Below are 13573 nucleotides of genomic sequence, written 5' to 3'. Positions count from 1 at the left end.
TAATGGAGGAGGAGGCAGTCCTCCAGTGGACCACATGCCCTCTAGCGCGCCGCGAAAACCATAGAGATCAGGGACCCACCACAGCACCGCCCCGCCACTGTCACGTGGCTATGGTCCCCTCACTTCATTGGCTGGCGCCGACTCTACGGGGTTGAGTTTAGGAGACCGCTTTCAGTTCGCGGGATCGGTCCTCGGCAGTTGGAATGAGAAGGGAAGTGCTTGCTGAACGTTCACCCTGGGAGGAACGAGGCGGGGGCCAGCGGCCGGCCGGGAGCGGACCTCCCTGCTGTCAGGCTGCCCGCGCAGTGCACGCTGGGCTGCCCGGCTCGCGAGCGCGGGGCGCGCTGGGAGTTGTGGTGCGCGGGTCACGGACGGCGATGTGCGCGCCGAGTCTGCTGGTCTTCGGCTTCCTGCACAGAACCCCTGCCTTCCTCTCGGGTCCTTTGGACCTGCCGGCTCGGACTCCCGGCTCTGGTGCTCGGGTCCTCCGGCCCTAACGGTCGGACTTCCCGGCCTTCCGCTCCGGTCCTGCCAGCTCGGACCGCCAGCCCTGACGGTCGGACCCCCGGCCTTCCTCTCGGGTCCTCGGGGCCTGCCAGTTCGGACCCCCGGCCTTCCCCTCGGGTCCTTGGGGCCTGCCAGCTCGGTACCCCGGCCCTGACGAGCGGACCCCCGGCCTTCCTCTCGGGTCCTCGGGGCCTGCCAGCTCGGAACCCCGGCCCTGCAGCTTCGTACGCCGCTTGGGAGTTCCCGGCCGTTAGGCGCACTCCAACCTCAGCAACCCAACGCTGCGCCGTCAGCGGCTGTCCTGAAGCGCCAACGCTCCCGTCGCCTCGCCTGACCCGGCCGCAGTCTTAGAAAGCAGCCGGGAGGGACCGCTGAGACCAGCTTTAAATCCAGCCGAGCTGAGGCGAGGGCGAGGAAACTGCACCCGGCTTTAGATGTTGTATGGAAGCGGCGCCTACTTTCCTTAGAAGTCAATATCTTTTTTTTTTTTTTTTTTTCCAAAGCATCTTTACCCCTAAATCTCCAGGGGAGTTTACTGGAGTGGAATTACCCGGAGTACAGGATTATGCAGTTTGCCGCTCTTTAGTACTAGCAGGGCAAGGGCCTCAAAAACAATTGTTTTTTTAAATTAGGAGTAAATTATTTTAATTTAAAATACTTGTAATTTTGACAAGCTTTGATTTTACAGCTTAGCATTCTTGTTTTTAGTTATAGATGTCTTTATTTCTGCTCTGCTCTTTCACCCAATCTTTCCCAAACAGAAACTGCCTAGATCCTGCAGAAGAGGCATGCCCTGTTTTAAAGCAGTGGCCTGAATTAAGAACACAGATTCAAGCCTACAAATACACTGTTTTGTGTTTTGCTTTTCTGTTACTGCCCAAAGGAATCCTTAACATGTTTGCAGTCAAGGGCCAAAGAAAAGTATCCAGTAAAAAATGCAGATGAAATCTAATGGTGAAGATTTCCAGCAAAAACCTTTGCTCTAGGATGCATAATGTATGCAAGCATAATAAGATCTACAAAGCAACTGAGTGGCTGGTGCCTCATGGACCTGCAGGCCATAGAGCCTGCCAGGAAACAGGAAGGAAGAGATAGCTATGCTTTGTGGAATGAAGGTAACTTTAAACAAACAAACAAAAAAACAAGCCAGAAAACTTTCTAGAGTAGCCTTCAGTATTCCTGACATAGGCTTTGCTTACCTGCTGTTGAAGCTACATTTGCCTATTTCTAACCTTCTCTGAAAAATTACAAATTAGATGATCATAAGGCTTAAAGCCAGAAGTGCAGGAGGCAGCAAGCCAGAGATAGGTTTTTGTTTTTTTGCTTCTGAATAAGAAGACCAAATCCTGATTTAAGATAATCAGAATAAATTTCATGTAGTGAAGTTCTTTCTAGCTGAAAGTTCTAAAACATGGCATCTGGAAAAGGGCCTTAGTCTATTGCTCCCAGGGTGGTGCTATATAATCATTAAATAGCCCACAGATTTTGCTCCCTGGACATCAAGCTGCCAGGAGATAAATGATGGAACTAAGTTGGACTTGAAACCTTCCCAAATTAAAACAAAAACAAGCCTTAACTTTCAGCTTTGGAAAAGGCAGTTTACTGAAAAGGAGGATCCAGATGCTTCTGCAGTTTTTAGCTGATGCTGAAGGGCAAAGTGTCGAGGATTTCGAAAACGGTCACTCTGAGGTCACCAAGCCACAGCCTGAACTGAGTCAAAGATAAATAAAATGGAATTATGTGCAGGAGAAAGAAACTGAAGGCTGTATTTGCCATAAATATGGGAGAGGCTGTATCTTATTTTTAAAATTTCTTACACATAATACAGAAACCTAGCACATAGTAGGAGAACAATAAGTAAAGAAGGAAGCCAGCAAGCAGCAGGAAGATAATATACTTGGGAAGGGGGAACTGCAGAAAACTAGTGGCTCAAGCTCAATCCTGCCTGATCCTGAAATGTCACCCCAGTCCGCTGAATCATCTGTAAAATGGGGATTGTGGTAGGACATACCTCACTGGGCCATGCACTGATGAGCTCTGGGCAATTGCGAACCTGTGCTAATGAAATAAGGCTCCACAGGAGATATTGATGGGTAATGTACATTTTATCCATCCCGCTTTCCCGATAGGCATGAGTCTGGTCTTGGTTGGAGATAGTCTGTATCCATCCTTTTGGGCACAGAGACTAAGCCTCTCCAGGCACAGGGCCTGTCTCTGCTGTGTTCCCTATCACTGTCCAGCTGGGCACTTAGAAGGCATGACCAACACTTAGCTGACTATAATAAATCTTTCTCTGTATACACAGATGTGTACCTTGGTAGAAGATTTCAGAAATAGGAAGTAAGTTTAAATAAATTGAAGAGTCCCACAGTGTTTTGTATGTGGTATAATTAAACTGCATTTTTCTGAGAAGATGTGTTTTCAAAGTTTGTATATTCCATGAGTAGACATTTGAACCTCAAAAATTTCCAAACAGGTATTCATATTACCAATAAAATAAATGGAACAAAGTTGGAGAGCCCAAGTCACACAGTGATTTATTCCATAAATACTTCTCTTAAGGTCTACTTTACCAAATGCTGTGCTTTAGTATGTTGTGTTTTTTTATTGAGATTTAACATACATGTAATAACATGCACAAGTCTTAAGTGTACAGCATGGTGACACCTTACATCTGTGTATACCCATTAATCACTATCCAAATCAAGATGTAGGATATTCCCAGTAGCCCAGAAGCCTGCCTTTGCCTCTCTTCTCAGTTAATAGTCCCCTTCAAAGATAACCATTATTCTGATTTCCATCGCCATGGGTTAATTTTGCCTGTTACTGAATGTCATACAAATGGGCTCATACAGTCTATACTCTTTTGTTCAACATTATGTTGAAGAAATTCATCCCTTTGGTTGTGTACAGTTATAGTTCATTCTTTTTCTTTGCTGCATAATATTCCAATGAATGACTGTGCCACAATTTGTTTATCCAGCATTGTTTTAAAACAATCTTGCCCCCTTCTCTGAGTCTGGAGATTACATTACAAGGTTTCAGATTTTGGCACCCTCAGTGAAGGGGATGGAAGAGAAGGTAGGACAGTATGGTTCCATTCTACACACTAAATGTGGTTCATCCTCAAATCACCGTGGTTCAAAGATGGGCTCTTGTATCAGGCAGGACCCAGTCAGGAAGCAGGTCTTTCAGAGAAAGAAGTATCCCTCCACTTACCTCGCCTCATAGTGACTGAGCCCTATCCTGCTGTCTGCCCTCTGAGCTGTAGAGGACTTAACCATCGACATTCCAAAGAACATCACATCGGTACATGACATTTGTGACCCGATGAGCAGGAAGTAAGAATACTTTAGATGCTTTTAAAAGTCCCAGGTGTTCCAGAAGGTGGGAGATGAACCCTAATCCTGTGCCAATCAGGGCCCAGGCCACTGAAACCACTCTGGGCCTGACCTCAAAGAGCCCAAAGTGGTGGGGAGCCAGACTACCTATAGCTACGGAGGAGAGCCCTCCTTGCTGAAAACAGGCAGGAAGAGATTCCCATCTCTCCTCCCTCTTCCAGTCTTCCACCAGCGTCTCCCGTTGGCAGAACCGAAAGGAAATTGGGGAGTAAGGGAGTCTAGGAAGTGTCGTTTGCAGACCCCAGGCCCAGCATCACAGCAGAACAGAGGGCGGACTTGGCCTGAGCAGCAGTAGGGAAATATCAAGCAGAGCCATAACCTCAAGTTTTATCCTGAATAAGAAGATTACTGTTTTTCCTGGGAATATGTCAATAGCAACTCCTACTGATCTCTGTTGGAACCATAGAAGTCCTGGGCCTTCTTCCTCAGGTAGTGAAGGCTGTCAACCAGGCCCGAACTTTTTGGCACCTGAGGGCTAGCCCTGCTTTGGAACTTCTGGCCCCACCAGCGGCAGCTGTTAGATGAACCAGGGGAAGGAAAGGGTCAGAGGTCATATGCACTGCCCTTCCTAGCCCTGGCTGAAGTCAGGGGGACAAAGCCCAAGAGTCATTGCCCTATGAAAGTTACCTTTTCAGAGATATTCTTTTAGGAACCCTTGATATGCCAACACAGGATGGGGCAACAACTGGATTGAATGAACAATTAACATCTGACCATAAGGAGAAGGTCAGGGACCAGGGACCCAGAGGAAGAAGCTACATGACAGATGCTAGTATGGACTGAGGAAGATGACAGCTAGCACTGGGGCCCACTCCAGTTCATCCACATTGAATGGAAAGCCCTGAGCAGATGCAGGGTAATAACACATCAAAATACTGGGGGCACCTTGAGGGCCTGGGGAAAAATGTAGAAACATTAAACTTCCCCACCTGGGGAATTCCTGATATTCTCTCAAGCCTTGGGGACTACAATTGTAGTAGGCCAAGTCCTCAATCTTGGGGTTTGCCCTTATGAAGCTTTTTACAGCCTACTTATCATTGTGCCTAAGAGTCACCCCCGGAGAACCTCTTTGGTTGCTCAGATGTGGCCTCTCTAAGCCTACTCGGCTGGCAAACTCACTGCCCTCTACCCTACATGGGACATGATTCCCAGGGGTGTAAATCTCCCTGGCAATGTGGGACATGACTCCTGGGGATGAAACTGGACCCAGCATTGTGCAATTGAGAAAGCCTTCCTGACCAAGAGGGGAAAGAGAAATTAAACAAAATAGATTTCAGTGGCTGAGAGATCTCAAATGGAGTCAAGAGGTCACTCTGGAGGTTATTCTTAAGCATTCTACAGATATCCCTTTTTAGTTTTTAGTGTATTGGAATAGCTAGAAGGAAATACCTGAAACTGTTGAACTACAACCCAGTATCCTTGATTCTTGAAGATGATCATATAACTATATAGCTTATATGGTGTGACTGTGTGATTGTGAAAGCCTTGTGGCTCACACTCCCTTTATCCAGTCTATGAACAGATGAGTAGAAAAAAGGGGGACAAAAATTAAATCAATAATGGGGGGGGTATGAGATATTTTGAATATGAGTTCTTTTTTACTTTTATTATTATTTTCTTATTTTTTGGAGTAATGAAAATGTTAAAAAAATTGATTGTGATGAATGCACAACTATGTGATGATAATGTGAACAATTGATTGTACACTTTGGATGATTGTGTGGTATGTGAACATATCTCAATAAAATTGCATTAAAAAAAAAAAATCCTGGGGGCAACACCAAGGCTGAAGAAAAGGAACGGTGTATACCCGGAAGTAGCAGGAGTCCTTGCTCGCTGACCGTGCTGTCTCTCCCTGCTCTTAGAGCTCCTCAGGGTTTTCCAACTGAAGCTATGCAACTGCTGTGTTCACCTTATCAAAATGTGCAGCCCTCCACACACATCTACAGCACCAGACACAGATGCTTTTGGTTAAAAGAAAGAACAAATGAGTGAATTTCGAGGGCCAGATATACCATGAATACTTTCTTCCTTATCAGGGCAGGGATCTTAACTCATGAAAAAACTGAGTTCCTAAGCCATAGAGCCTTGGGACACCCGGTACATGTATCTCCAGAGATAGGGAGAACCCAGACCTCCCAGCCCTGGTGCTCAGCTTCCCTCTGAACTGCACAAAAGGGCAGGAAGAAGGGTGCAGGAGGTCCCAGGCACGGGATGGGACAGAGCCTTCTCTGCTCACAGTGAGGCATGAGGCAGGAGGGGATGGACATACGCACAGGGGACACACCGCAGAGCCCATGGGTCCCTGATCCACTGACAGCGAATATGGGTTTTCTAGCTTTCCAGCACAGAGGTATTTTTGACTCAGCACTGTGAAAGGACAACAATAGCTCAGCTTCTGCCAGCTGCTCAATTTAGAAACGAGACCTTCTCTACATGTTTCTCTCTCTTGCCTACTCTGAGAGAGGAGTTAACTTAGAATGTCCCCAAGTCAGAACTGAGTTTTTGCCTATTCTTTTTCTTTAACTGTGCACTTGAATTAAAAACAAATGAGGTTTCTGGGTCTCGAGGATCATGTAATACCTTGTGCTTGGGAATAAGAGGTGTTCCCAGTGAGGTGCAGGGAACGTCCCTGAGCCACTCCGCCACTCCCATCTCCCACCACCCCTTGCCCAGCCCATGGGGAGGAGAGGGCCGAGGGAAGATGGTCCCTTTCAGCAGCCAGTGCCTGAACCCAGCACCTGTACTCACCTCCTGGTTTTGGGTGTCTCCCTGAACTGCTATTATTTGCTTCCTTGTCCGTTTCTCCCTCTGGAATGAGAGCTGTTCCAAAATGGACCTGGAGATCATTCACCTCCATCTTCATTGCTCTCACTCAGCATAGGAACGTGCACATAGCACGGGCTCAATTAATGTTTAACATAAGATGGGGAAAACATGCTGAAAATGGTTTAAGAGACAGAGAATGGGGAAAAAAAGGAGACTCTATAAAATTGAGTTACTCACTAAGTTTATTCATCAGAAACTTAAATCCTTCAGAGTGCCCCTATGCCAACTAAGTCCTGAAACCCAGAGGCAACAGCCCCTTCAAGAACATCAACCAGATGTGTCCCCTTTGCTCATAAAGTTGACACCCCTTTTCAACATAAACAAGTTAGGGTGGTCACTCCCTAGACATCCCTGAAGATCGGGAAAGTCATTAAACTAGAGGAGGGGGTAGCAACATACAAGATGGAATTTAATAAAGGATTATGAATACTGCATCTTTATATAATTTTTTCTTAGTTGCTAGGGTATTAGAATAGCTAGAAGGAAAGAATTGAAATGGTGGAACTGTAACCTATAGCATCCTTTGAAATTTGTTCTATAGCAACTTGTTAAATTGTAATTTAAAAACTTTACCTTTTTTTGCCCCTTAAATTTGGGGCCCAAGGCAAATGCCTCACTATCTTTCCCTGCTTTAAAACCTGAAGCACACTTTTTCACTTTAATTATTATTCTGGTTATTTTTGTGCGTGTGGTAATGAGGGTGTTGGGGATTGATTTTGGTGATGAATGTACAACTATGTAACAGTACTGTGAACAATCGAATGTATGATTTGTTTTATATGACTGTGTGGTATGTGAATATATCTCAATAAAATGAATATTAAAAAAAAAAAAAACAAAAGTAAAAAAGAACACCTGAATCATCTCCCCCCCCCCAAAAAAAAAAAAAAAACTTTACCTTTTTATATATATGTTAGATTTCACAGTAAGGAAATAAGTGAAACTATGGTACTATAACTCCAAAAAAAAAAAAAAAAAGAAGCTAAGAGCCGACACAGACCCTAATGCTTGCTAATGCTTAGAGATGCTTGGAGATGCAGGCAGGAGGACATTTGGAGATGCTAAACTAAGAGATGAAATCTAGAGTTTGCCCTGGAGAAGCTAAGAGAGGACTCCCAGATACTCAGAGAGAAAGTCACTGGAATCAGAAGCTGAAAACAATGTAACTTGGGAGCAAAGATTAGCAGACATCAGCCAGTGCCTTCCCAGCTAACAGGTGTTCTGGATGCCATTGGCCGTTCTTCAGTGATGGTATCGTCTTGTTGATGCCTTAGTCTGGACATGTCTATGGTCTTAAAACTGTAACTTTGTAACCTAATAAATCGCCTTTATAAAAGCCAATCCATTTCTGGTATTTTGCATAACTGCAGCATTAGCAAACCAGCACAATAGGTTTAATGTGATTCCTGTCAAAATTCCAACAAGGTTTTTTGGAGGCATAGAGAAGGCAAAGGAACTAGAATAGCTTAAACTATTTTGTAAAAGAAGAATAAGGTGGAAGGACTCACTCTATCTTTATTATAAAGCTACAGTAATCAAGACAGTGTGGTATTGGCAGAGGGATAGAAACATAGATCACAGAATTCAGAACCCAGAAAAAGTCCCCAGACAAGTAGAGCCAACTGATTTTTAAAAATGCAATTTTATTGAGATATATTCACATACCATACAATCATCCAAAGTGTACAATCAGTTGTTCACAGTATCATCATATAGTTGTGCGTTCATCACCACAATCTTTGAACATTTTCGTTGCTCCAAAAAATAAGACTAAAAATTAAAGTAAAAAAGAACATCCAAAACATCCCATACACCTCCACACCCCCTATTGTTCATTTACTTTTTAAAAATACAGTTTTATTGAGATATATTCAAACACTATACAGTCATCCACAGTGCACAAACAATTAATTATTCACAGCACCATCATACAGTTGTGCATTCATTACCAGAATCAATTTTTGGACCTTTTCCTCACTCCAAAAAAATAAAAATAAAAGCAAAAAAGAACACCCAAAACTTTTGATCCCCTCCATCCCACCCTATCCTTCATCTGATTTGAGCCAACTGATTTTTGATAAAGGTGTGAAAGCAATTGAATGGAGGACTGATATTCTTTTCAAATGCTGCTGGAGCAATTGGGCATCAATAGACCAAAAAAGAACCTCAACCTAAACCTCATGCCTTATACAAAATTTAACTCAAAATGAATCATAGATTTAAATGTAAAACATAAAACTATAAAACTTTTAGAAGAAAACGAGAAAATCTTCAGGACCTTGGGCTCGGTGAAAATTTCATAGACATGACACCAAAAGCATGAGCCATGAAAGAAAAAATCGATTAACTAGACTTCATAAATACTTTTGCTCTATGGAAGACCCTGTTAAGAGTATGAAAAGACAAGCTGCATACAGGGTGAAAATATTTGCAAACCACATATCTGATGAAGGAGTCATATCTAGAAAATTTAAAGAACTCTCAAAACTCAGTGGTAAAATCCCTACATGAGTGATAAAATGACATAGAGCTATACACACACTTTATACCATGTCTGTTTCCTGGTATTGATCTAGTTATGGACAATCTAACCAATGAGGGCCTTTCTGTGCCATCTTTGCAACTTCCTGTGAACCTATAATTATTCCAGAAGGAAAAGTAATAACAACAACAACAACAGGCAAGCAAAGAGAACAACACAGATGAAGCCTGCACCGGTGGCAGAACCAGCTACATAGTTTGCACGGCCCAGTGCCAAGTGAAAACATTGGGCCCCTTGTTACAGAGTGCTTAAGGATTTCAAGATGGCGGGAGCAGAGTACTGATCAGTCATTGCCGAGAAAGCCACAGAGGGAGCCAGCACCTGTCCTTGCAGGTCACAGAGTTGATTCCAGGGAAGAATTTCCTAAAAACTCGCCCAACAGTGGAAAGGGTTGCCCTTCCCAAGTGCCAACGTCCATCTCCAGCCCCATTTCTGAGAGGTCCCCTGGGCCTGGCGCTGGCTCAAGCAGGAACATGTGACCCAGTTCAGGCCAGAGGAGGTTCTAAGCGGACGCCGTGGCTCTCCTTTTGCTGGGTCGGTGCATCCTGGCACTGGGCTGCTGGAAAGAGATGCCCTGCCATGACAATGTCTGAGCCTCTGCAGCAGTCAGCACCTGACGGTGAAACTGCCGCCAGACTTCTCACTTATGGGAGCTAATAAACTGTGTCCATTTAAAAAAAATTTTTTTTATTAGAGAAATTGTGGGTTTACAGAACAATCATGCATAAAACAGACCCCACCACCAGTACCTTGCGTTGGTGTGGATTATTTATTACAACTGATGTTAGCACTTTTTTTTAACTGTACTATTTTTTTTAATAGTAGATACCTTTGTTACAATTGATGAAAGACTATTAAAATAGTACCATTAACTATCATCCATAGTTTACATTAGGTGTATTTTTCCCCATATACCACCCTGTTATTAATACTTTACATTATAAACTATATCCTTTTATTAAAAAAATAATTAGTGTCTTGGACCAATAGAAACAGCAGCAGACAACAAAGGTGACTTCTGTGTGAGTGAGGGGGTTTCTTCACTCCCAAGGTCTACAGGGAAGAGAGAGTTAGCTAGAGGAAAGGTATTCTGTTACCTAAGCCCCCTCTTTCCTTCTCTAAAAAGTGGAAGGTCCCTAAAGAAGTCAGAAGACATTTTCAGGAGTAGCCACCCATTTTTACGGCCCCCTTTGGCAGCAGTCTCATTCAAGAATAACTTTCTGTTTGCCTCTGAGGAGGCAGATTTGGGTTCTTTTTCTTCTACAGAGACGGACCCCCCCAGTGGGGGTAACCCCACAAATAGAATGTGCTGCTGCCTTCCCACAACCCCCTGGAGGGTCCCGGGGGAAGGAGGGGACTCAGGCCCAATGGGGCCCTCTGTTTCTCACCTTCCAGGCAGAGTTCCAGGCTGGTTTGGGCCTTTGTTGCCGTCGACTGGGGTGGTGGAGGGACCGGCCCGGTGGCCTGGCTGGGGTCTCTAGCCCAGGGACTCCCCTGTGCCTCACCTGTGACAGGCCACCTGATCGGGCCCTGGCTCTTACCAAGCATAGCAAGGCACTGAGCGGACGGGCACACTCGGGCCCAGTAACCCATCACCTGAGCCACCAGCCAACGCTGTTTGCCATTTGAAATGTAATAGTGGCCCCTAAATTCAAACTAGTGTATTATAACCAATTCCACTGGCCAACTTCATATTTAAGGCCTTGTGACTTCTCCTACTTTAGCGGGCAATTGCTTCCAGGATTCTTATTACAAAGTGGCATTTTTTTCCCTTTTTTTTGAGATATTTCAGGAACTTTGGTGGGGACAGGGAACTGCCCCAAGATACCCTAACTAAACCCCTTTTTGAATCATCAGAAAGCAAGTGGTAATGAACAGCTTACGTCTGCAGCCTGGCCAGGCCTGAAGGAGCAGTTGTTTCCCAGGTGAACACACACGTGGCGTGGGGCCATGTCAGACCCCCTGGAAGAGCTGGCCCCTGCTGCCCGGCTGAGGAGGAAACGTGCCAGCCTGGGCTCACCTTGTGCAGGAGGGACTGGGAGGGGGTCACTCAACTAAATCTAATAACCTTCAACAGTAACAGTCAAAATTCAAAATTCCCTGGAATTCCTAATAACCACAATTACAGGGAGACCTTTTTCCTGGTTCCCAAGGGAGGTGTCTGAGGGAACATACATGAAGGGTGCCCTATACACAGTAGAAGGAGATGCCTTGCGCCATGAGAATATTTATGGTGTTCTAGGTAAAAGTCATGGGACCCTTGGCAAAGATTCTGATTTTCAGTCTTTGATCTGTGCTCCTCCTTCTGATGTCAGCCCAACAGAGCAGGAGAGGCTTTGCTTATTGAGCTCAGTCTGAGTTGGTTAAAAAATAAAACCTGTATTCGGAAAAAAAAAAAAAAAAAAAACACTTCCTCGATGATTCGCATCCCTCTCCAAACCAGACACACAAAAAAATCTCACAGAAGCTGTGGGGAGATAGATGTGTTAGCCGGAGAGAGGGCGGATGGGTAGGAGGAAGGCAAGGATGACAAATAGCCTGTTTCGGTGTGACGGCTCCGGGCAGTGGTTTTTCCCACCTGGGGAGCAGGTGTCCTCAAGGGAACCGGGCAGCCATATAGCAGCCACATAGAAGAAGCGTGGCATCCTGGGCCACTCTGCCAGGCCCTTCTGGATGGGGTCGGGGCTCTGAGTCAACAGCGTCCCCAGGACTGGAGGCTGGAGGTACCCTGGCTGGGGACATTGAGGAGCAGCAGAACCAGCCGGGTTTTAGCTATAAGGGGGAGGCCCTCCTTCCAGACCATTTTGCTCAAGCTCTCCTCTCCTGATTAAACTCCTCCGGTGCCGCATTTTGGGACTTGTCCTCAGGGTCCGACGGTGCTGGTCACTGTCTGGGCGTCCTCCAGGCCTGCCGGGAAGCCCTGGCGCTGGTTCGAGAGCCCCGGCCTGCATGCAGGGGGGCCTGGCTTCACCCCTGGCTCTGCTGCTCTACCCGTGAGTAAGGCTCTTCCTGGCTTTGGCCTCATTTGTGGAAGGCAGGAATTGTACTATATTTGGGATTTTCAGACTTCAGAGCAGCAAAACCCTGTTTTTGAAGAAAATCACTTGTGGAGCCCCAGCGAGTAACAACTAGCAATAGGCCTCCCTGGGTAGAAAAGGGAGGAAGACATGGAGATTTTGCTCTCCTGGACGTAGTGGCCTCTGATAAAGGTTACATATGTCCCGTGGGCCCAGGACAGACTCGGTTTATGCCTGAGGTCCTGGGATAATTAGTAATAGCACCCCTTTTCACACTTAAAGCGCTGAATCGTATGAGTAGAGGGTCCTGGGCGGCTGCTGAGCTCCCTCCAAGCTACATCAACCACAGCAGCACCACCGTCTGTAAGTTGGCCGTGGTTATGTTCTGATGAGCAGAGAAACCCCAAAACACACTCCAAATGATCTCTCAATTTCTAGAACTATTACATGGCTGTGCTCCTCCTTAAGTGAAAAGGAACTGTTTTTTTTTTTTTTTTAAAAAGACAAAAGGTAGAAACCCCAAACCAAAACATCTCACGGATATTAGAAGTGTTCTCTCCATCACATTAGGCAGCCACCTGTATAGCTGTTTGCAAAGACTCCTAACAAGATGTGGAAAACTAGGAGAAGGTTAAGTTGAGAAAGGAGAATATGAAATTTATGTACAGTCTCATCACAACTATGAACAAAATACACATAAATTTTTTTACAGAGACAGAACAAAACAGAATAATGGCTAAAGCATTCTTGAGTCCTAATCTCAAAATTCCAAAGACTCAACCTTCTCATCTGATAAACGGGTTCTAGGTGATAATGGATATAAACAGCAGAACAGTGCTGGCCACACAATGAATGGTAAGTATTAATACTATGAATAATAATAAAATATTAACAGTGTTTATCCCTGCATGAGGTTTTTGTTTTTTTAAGCAGTTTTATTGAGATACAGTCATACTCCATACAGTCCATCCAACTGTACAATCAGTGGCCCTCAGTATAATCACAGAGTTGTGCTTTCATCACCACAATCAATTTTAGAACATTGTCATTGCTCCAAAAAGAAAAAACCCATATACCTCATACCCCCATTATTGACCCTTAGCATTGGTGTGGTACTTTCATCACAAGTGATGACAGAATATTAAAATATTACTGTTGGTGTGAGTGGAGGCTGGGTGGGAGGGTGCTGGCGAGGAGGAGGAGCAGAAGGAGAAGGGGCACCTTCCTGGCCCTCCCCAAGGGACTGGCTCAGCCAGCCATTTGAAATTGTGCAGGAA

Source organism: Choloepus didactylus, chromosome 9 (assembly GCF_015220235.1).
Source record: "Choloepus didactylus isolate mChoDid1 chromosome 9, mChoDid1.pri, whole genome shotgun sequence".
Taxonomy (NCBI): Eukaryota; Metazoa; Chordata; class Mammalia; order Pilosa; family Megalonychidae; genus Choloepus; species Choloepus didactylus.
This window is presented reverse-complemented; position numbering follows the sequence as displayed.